Below are 8,237 nucleotides of genomic sequence, written 5' to 3'. Positions count from 1 at the left end.
GGGAGGTGGCCCGGGGGTGCTAGGCGCCGTGCTCAGGGCAACACTGACCTCCAGTGGAAAGCCCTGGGAAGCCGCTCCCGGCCCCCCGCCACGGGCCCAGGGACCGGGGGAAGGTCAGCATGTACCGGCAGCATCCCGGCCTTTGGGGTCTGCCCTGTTCACGGCTGCGTGGGGAAGGGCAGGACATCGTGGAGGTTTGGGGTATGGTCAGGATGAGAACGGGGTGAGGCTCGTCCAGGGAGGGTCGTTAAACACAGTGGGCTGGATGCAATCTCCAGGCTGGGAAATCCCTAGAACACCAATTACTGACTCTGGGAAGATTTCAGAGAGGAAGGTTTTCTCTGGCTGTACCCTCTTTTACTCTTTTCCTAAGCATCTGCAGCAGGCCATCACTGGGGACAGGATACAGGGCTGGATGGCGCTGGCTGTTCCCCTGCAGCTCTTCTCCCTAGAGTGAAAATAGGGAAACAAGTGGAAGCACAGCAAGAATCTGGGCCCTTGATCGAAGGTGAGGGGGCAGTGGTGAAGGAGCACTTTGCAGCAGCCAGCCTCGTTGGCAGCCTGACTTTGTGTTTGAAATGTGCTACATGGTGTATGTGAATGGCAGAGCTGGGGGCTGGACGGACTCTTACCGCAGCCGAGAGGCAAGGCTGTGCTTAGGCAGCAAAGCGGCAGAGCCTGAGCATTAGCAGCGTAACAGTTACAAGCTCTCGGGAGAGCATCCAAGGTCCATTCATTTCACGATCTTTGTACTGGGACTGCTGAAGTGGTTACACTGCAACAGTTGGTTTTATGCGTGTGTTGAATCAACTATGCCATCTCAACGCCAACAAGCAGCCCTGGCTCGTGGCACCTCGGGGTGCTGCATGGAGGAAGGATGCACCTGAACCAGTTATGTACGCTCCTGGGGAAAGTTCATTTCCCATTTGCATCGGCTCTGCTGAGTCAAAGGAAGCAGTGTACGGCGTCTGCAGAGAATGGGCCCAACTGTCTCAGACATTTTGGGTGCTTTTCATCTGCACCACAGACATCTCTACTCAGTTTTAAAACTCCTTCTGCTAACTGGGTGTTGGAAACCAGACCCAGCCTGTAGATCCATTTTCAGGAGGCTTCAAGCAGCCTAACCTGGCTGGAGAAAATAGATGTCAAAAAGCACAGAATTGTCCAAGTGCACTGTCACTGGCCGTCCTGGCTCTTTGTTCAGAGCAGGCCATGGGTTTCAGCAGAGGAATTAATTCACCAATGCAGGTCAGGCCAACCCAGGTCTCGGTTATATCCTTCTCAGATGTTCCCTGCTTGAAATACAAGAGACTGAGTAACACTAAGGGGACTCTTCTGCGCCACATTATTTTCAGTTTCAAAAAGGTGCTTCACATGGAGCTGTAACTCCTCTGAGCATCCCATCCAGCACTCGTCCACAACAGAGATGTGTTTGCTGGTGGGAAAACAGGAGGCTGCTAAACCAATCCAATCATTTGGAGTCTTTACCCTCAAGAAATCACAAGTTTTGCCATCCCAAAGACACGATTAGGGAACATTTTCCTGCCAGACCCCAAATGCATCCCAGCACAGCTACATGTTCCCTACATTGTATGGAGATGGCAAAACTGGCCACTTGGCCAAGGTGCTCCCTTCACGTCACCATGGAAGTGATGGAAGTGGAGTATGGTTTTGCCTCCTGCACCATAGCTAGCACCCACGAGGTGGCAGCCAGGTGACACCCTGGCCAAGACCCTGCAGCCCACCCTCAGCTTTTCTGCCCAGACCCCACCAGCTGCAGTGCAGACCCTCTCCAAGCAACATTTACTCCTCGCTGGTTACTTATTGTTAGGTTTTCTGCAGTGTTGGTTTAAGCGCATATCCATCTTCCCCCGGCTCGAAGCCCTTTCTTTCCAGGCTGTCTGCTGCTTGGGTTCTCCCTGAGCTGATGCTTACCCTCTAAGTATAATTGCAAAACAAAGTAGTTTCAGAATAGCATGCAATAGTGGCTAATTATTTGGAACAATTATACATAACAAAGACAGAGCCAAGCAGCAAGAGGGCTTAATTGTCTGGCCAAGCATGAAATAGCACAGGATTATCGCTAACAGGGGGAGGGGAGGTAACGGAGGAGAATTGCCCCATAGAATAGACAAGAATCCAGGCTGCTCGGGAAGGCAAAGTTTATTGAAGAACTTGAAAATTCCCCTTTGAAGCATCTTCTGAGATGCCAGAGAAGACATGAAAAGGATAATGACCCAGAATATGGGCTTAAGGCACAAATCCCCGCGCTGACAGACTCCAGGCCTACAGACGCTTAAGCACATGCTTAAATTTTAAGCACATGAATAGTCCCCTTTGATGGCTCACGTGCTTAGAGTTAAGCTCAGGCATAAGTGTTTGTAGGATCGGAGCCCAGATTTTTATTACAACTAGGCTCTTCTCAGTAATGGCAGGAAATAAGAGACCTATAAAGTGCACAAGCTCCTAGGACGATGCCATGAAGCCCTTCGCTCCACATGAGTGGCGAGCACCTGCGATGAACCATGGGGACATCCATGCCTTCCCTCCCTGCCATGGAGCAGGGGGAACAACAACTGTGCCGGTGGTGAGAGCAGCATCTCCAAGACATGGGTTAAGAGTCAGGCCTGAGAGCCCACAGGTGTGGGGGAGAAGGTGAATAGGGTGCAAAATGGAAACAGGATCACTGCTAAAAGCAAAAAAGTGCTGCAGATGTTGCTGGGGTTCAGCTTTGCTTGGGAGCACCAGAGAGCAGCGTCTTGGGGAGCTTCTGAGATGGTGGGAAAAGTGGAAATAATCTTCATTAAAAAAAGTGAAGAAAATATAAAAAAAACCCACAGAATTTGAGCAAATCAATGCAATAGCAGCTCTTCTCCAAATATTCTTCACATAAGCATGCACCTGCTTTTTCTGCAGAATAAGGTTTCTCTCATGTGAGATCTTCCCTGCTCTATCTCCATCTCTGAAGTTTTTTTTGCAAGGCTTCCCATTTTTACAAGACAGCTGCCTGCTGAGCACTAGCACTTGTCCCTCTGCTTGGACCTAGATCACTGTTTTTCAATGATCTTTAGGGCTGGAAGGCTTTGTTTTTATTAGTGGGACAACAGCCTTGTGCGGGTGACTGCAGATGTGCTATTCACCGGTAGTGACAGTGGTAGAAAGAGAAAATGTGGAAGGTGTGGGATGTGGATACTGTGGGCTCTGGTGGGCTGACCCTGACCATAGGAGGGTACAAGACCTATGGTACCTGCTGTCCCACGTGCTCCCACATCGCATGTCCCAGACCTACAGCCATGCCTGAAGGTTTGGATGAAGGTGCCCATGACAGCAGCAGCGTATGAGAGCAGTCCAGCCTGGGAATTTAGCCATGAAGGAGATTTTTCCTTAGGAAAAAATAGGTGGACATGTGCACCTGCCCCATGGGAGGCCAGACTCCCATCCACACTGCTGGGCTGTACCCTGCACACCAGGATCAGCCCCCCAAGGGCTCTGCAGGGCTGTGCTCCACAGGGTGGGAGCTGCTGGTGCTGGAGGTGACCCTGCCACTGCCTCCATTAGTGCACCTGGGACCCCACCTATGGCTCAGGCATTGGCATCCACAGGTCCAGGACTGCTGCTAGCAGCCACTGGAGGGCATTATGTGATATATACAGCCTTCTTATCCTGCGATATGTGCAGCCTCCTTACCTTTCTCAGAGGCAGACATGGTAGAGACCATGTGCTATGGAAACACCCACATTGCCTTCTCCTCTTTTACATCCAAATTCCCATGCCAGGGGTCTGGACAGCTGACATTGCCTATGGGGAAGGGACAGGCCAACGCATGCCAGCGTGAGCTGGGATGGCCCTCAAGCACTCGCGACCTTCCCGAGCCACTCAGATGCCTCGGCGCATCGCCAGCCCACTGCAACATGCCTGTGCAGCAGCCTGGAGCAGCAGGGCACGGATGGAGGATTTTCTCTGAAGCCAGAGGTTAATTATGCTTTATTGGATAATTTTCAGCTGCCAGTCCTGGCAGTAAAGGGGATTTCCTCTAGATGGCACGCTTATCTCTGCGCTGGGAGGGAAGCCCCACCAGCCTGCTTCCCCGCGCGGGACCCCAGTGGTATATTCTCAGGGAGCAGATAACTTATCCCAAAGCCTCATGCCTTCTTATAACACAATTTTAACACTCAGTTTCTAGACTATGCAAAAGCCTGGAAAAAGGTAATTAAAAAAGGCATTTCAAAATGAGCGTTGGTGGGATCCGGTTAGCTGGGTGATGCTGAGTAGCCTTCCTGCAGAAATCAGGTCTTTCCAAGTAACGTAAAACCAGGTGTGAAACATCAGCCTTTCTTTCAGCAGCCCTCAGTGTCGTTTCTTCCTCTTCCTAGCAAGAATAAGCAGAGGCTCACCTGCAGGAAGTGAAAGAAGGGGGCATGTGTGTGTGTAAGTGAAGCTTCAACACCCCCAGAGTGGCTGGATTAATTTTAATCTGTGTGTTGACAGTCTTTCCCTCTCTTGTCTCTGTGCAGCTTGGGGCAGCAATTTCTTCTGGTGGTTTGAAGAAAGGGGAAGGAGAAGTTCACACCGGTCTGGAGATGCTGGCGATGGGTTTCTTGTGTGTCCCTGCAGAGCACCTGTTTTATAGAGATGGAGAACTGTCCCTTGCAGCCATACTGATGCTGCCACAAAATCAGCCTGGGATGTGCCAGGGCTGTGTGTCCCAGTGTGCAAAGCAGGGATTAGCTTTGGGTCCTGGACCTGAAGGAAGGACCTGCTGGGGTGTGGAAGTGCTGAAGCCAGGCTGTGGGGCGAAGCTGTGACCTGGTGGAGATGCAGTGGAGGAATCGGCATCCACAGCCGTACGCTGGTGGGGTAACGGAGCTGAGATTCACCCTTCTGTGCAGATTCAGCCCCAGACTATTACAGTGATGCCTGGTTTGATATTTTTTCTACCTGGCTGTCCTTCACAAGATAAGGGGATGGGGTTAAGGGGTTTGGCTCTGCCTCTGCTTCTCTGCATGGGTGAGATACTTCGTCTTCCTCCCCATACTTTAGGTTGAAAACGTTTTCGCCTCTGTTTATTCAGCTCCTTCCCAAGATGGGAATGGAGAAAAGGAGCCCTGCGCTATACTTCTGTGCAGTCGCAACATCACAGCCTCCAGGTGACTGAAGCATAGTCTTATTTGAGGTCAAGAGGCAAAATATATCTACGAACCTGTTCGCAAGGCAGGTATCTGTAGATATCAGCATGTATGTGCAGGGCTGATTTTTTACAAGGATACAGCAGATTCACCCCAACCTGATCCCCAGCTGGAGATTGCTGGATACTTCCAGGTGTAAAGATTCCTATCCCCAGCCATTTACTACATGCAGAAAAAAATAAAAAGGAGTAAAACACTTTTTGTCCCGATCAAGCTATATTCCAGTAATTTTCCACCTTCTCTGTAACTTTGAAGGCCCTCTCTCTGTATTGCGCCTGGCCCCCAAGCTGAGGGTCCTCAGCTGGCGTTTCTGGCAGAAGTGGACTTTTGTGAACTCAGTGGGTGACATGGGCACTCGGGCTGCTAAACCGCTGACTGCAGAGAACTCAGCAGCAGGGATTTCCTGGGCACATTTGGCATGCTCAGATGCTAACATGGAAAACCTGGACTTGGAAACCTCACCATGAGTTTCTACATCCTTGTGAATCTGGCCATTTATTTAGGTTCTTGCACTGGTGCACCCACTTTTGGAAAATCTGATTCCCTCCCACACATTTCCCCCCCCCCAAAAAAAAAAAAATCCTTTATTTTCAGGGAATGCAGGGAAGAATGAAGCGACTTAGTAGGCTTGTTTTCACAGGGATATTTTTCCTCATGTGGTAGGCACAGTTACCAGGCTGTTCTATACACGTTGCCATGTGCCAGCGCATAATTGCCTTCCACATGCATTGGCCTTTGGCTAATGTGTTTTTTATGGCAACCAGGAGAGGTGGCTTTGGTGAGTCTCAAAAGTGCACCTGGTGGTTTATGAATTAAAATCACTGCGTTCCTCTGAGTCACATAAGTGTGTGTGTGCGTGTGTGTATCCATCTTGTCTCATGTCAGATTGCTGAAGAACAGTATGAAAAAAAAAACTTATACCAAGCCGGAGTTAATCAGTTGAGTGTTAAGCTGCGTATGAGCTTGCCTGGTGGGCTTCAAATCCATGTGGGATGGGATCAGCTATGAATAGAGAGCAGCAGAAAAAGTTTTTGAATGGCAAGTCCACAACCAAGGTCCTAAAGTCAGATCACAGCACCTAAATAAATGTGTATGTATGGGGGGAGAGGAGCTTCCCACTCGTCTGAAGAATAGGAAAGACAGGGAGACTTGCTCTCCAGAAGTTCACGGGGGTTCAGCCCTGCACATGGAGTGCCTGGGAAAAGCCTCCCTTGAAATCCAGGCCTTTTTTGGTGTGGATTTTGGGACATCTGCATTTGAAAATGCAAGTGAACAAAACCTAGATGTCCAACATCTGGGCGCTGCAGGGATAGATATAGGCACTTGGCTCCAGTGGTTTCCAAACCAGGAATTTCACGCATCTCGCACTATCCAGCACCACCATTCCCACTTACCTCCCTGCGCTGGGAGCTCTTGGTGTGCAGGCTGCAAACTGATCTTTGCAAACTGGGAGCTGGCTGTACAGGGCTGGAAAAAAGGTTGAACTGCAGGGAGCACTGAAGGTCTGAGCCTTGGATATGGAAAGAAGAGAAATAATATCAAAGGAAATCACATAAGTGGAAAAAGAGCCCCCTGGGGCAGCCCAGGCAGCAGCAGGTCTGTCTTGCTCATGTTTTCAGAGAAGTTAGAGGTCAGCCAAGCTTGATAACGAGGTAATACAGAAAAATCCATCACTGATCCTTGGGGGACTTGTAGATGCGGTTCTCATCAGAATAAACGAATTTAGATGCTGCTCGACAGAGGAAACAAGAACGATTATGTATTGCAAAACCAACAGATCATCTGGAAGGATCTGGGAGCAACGTCGGCTGGGCTGGAGCTAAACCCACCGCACTGCCCAAGGCAGAGCACGGAAACACTGCAGGGCCCGATGCTGCCCTTCCCCGGGCACAGCCGTGCAGGATCAGGGCTTTGCCCCCCGGGAAACCCCAGCGCCGGCGGATGCTCCGGCCAGGACCCTTAGGCGGGGGCATGGCCAGTGCCGGGGCGGGAGCAGCGATCGCACCCCGCGGTGCTCCGGGGTTGTTCTCCCTGCCCTCCCCTACGCCTCCCCCCGGCAAATAACGGTCTCGGCGGACAGGCAGGGAACGAGCTTTTCCCAGTGGGAAAAAAAAAATTGTGCCTGGTCGTTGTTGCCGTTTTGCAGCTTGCAGGGGCTCCGACCCACTCCCGCGGAGCTGCCGGGCACGGGGAGCCTCAGGGGGGGGAAACCTCGGCCGGAGGGATCCACCTGCTGAAGAGGTCTGCAGGGCATCAAAACGCCGACCCCACGCCTCATAAAGACAGGCAGGACAGACAGTGAAAGTCAATTTAAAGGAGGGAAAAAAAAAATCCTGATCGGCTGATGCCCACTTCTGTTTTTCTTTTCTTTTTTTTTTCCGCACTGTTGAGACCTTTAGGAGACCCTCCCACGCCGCCAGCTCTCAGCCCCACGAACGTTTGATACCGCAATTTGGCGTGAAATGTAAAGCAGAGTCGGGTTAAAACGGGAGATGGGAAGGGAGGCTGTAGTGAAATACTTCAGAGAGGAGAGCAGAAAAATTAAAAATCTGCCCAAGGAAAAATGCTTCCCTCCCAGCCCTGCACGCCTGGGAACAGTGGGACGATGACAAGGCAATCTTTTCGGGTAGATCCATAGGGTTTCTCTTTCGGGAGACGCATCGTTTCTTACCCCGGCGGGCAAACCCGTGATTAAAACTCACCCCTCGCTCCGTGTGTGGATGCACGGCCGGGAGCGTGTGTGTGTGTATATACGTGTCTGGGATCCAACCATCTGGTTTGCTTCACTCCCGGGTTTCCCTTTCCTAAATCTTTTCGGGACGGATGTAGTTTAGGTACTTTTTCTCGTTTTGATTGGTTTCTGCAGCCGACCTTGCGTGGCAAAGCCGAGGCTGATACCGGCTCGGCGAACAGGAGCCGCTGGCAGACGGAGGGACCGGGACTCGCTCGCTGTCGTTTCCTTTTGGGTCGTTCCCGACTTTAACGGGGACGATATTTTGCCTTGAAACAGGCAGGAATAGTGTCGATGGTGGCTGATCGGGACACGCTATT

This window comes from Pygoscelis adeliae, unplaced genomic scaffold (assembly GCF_000699105.1).
Source record: "Pygoscelis adeliae isolate BGI_AS28 unplaced genomic scaffold, ASM69910v1 Scaffold306, whole genome shotgun sequence".
NCBI lineage: Eukaryota > Metazoa > Chordata > Aves > Sphenisciformes > Spheniscidae > Pygoscelis > Pygoscelis adeliae.
Note: the sequence above shows the minus strand (reverse complement) of the source record.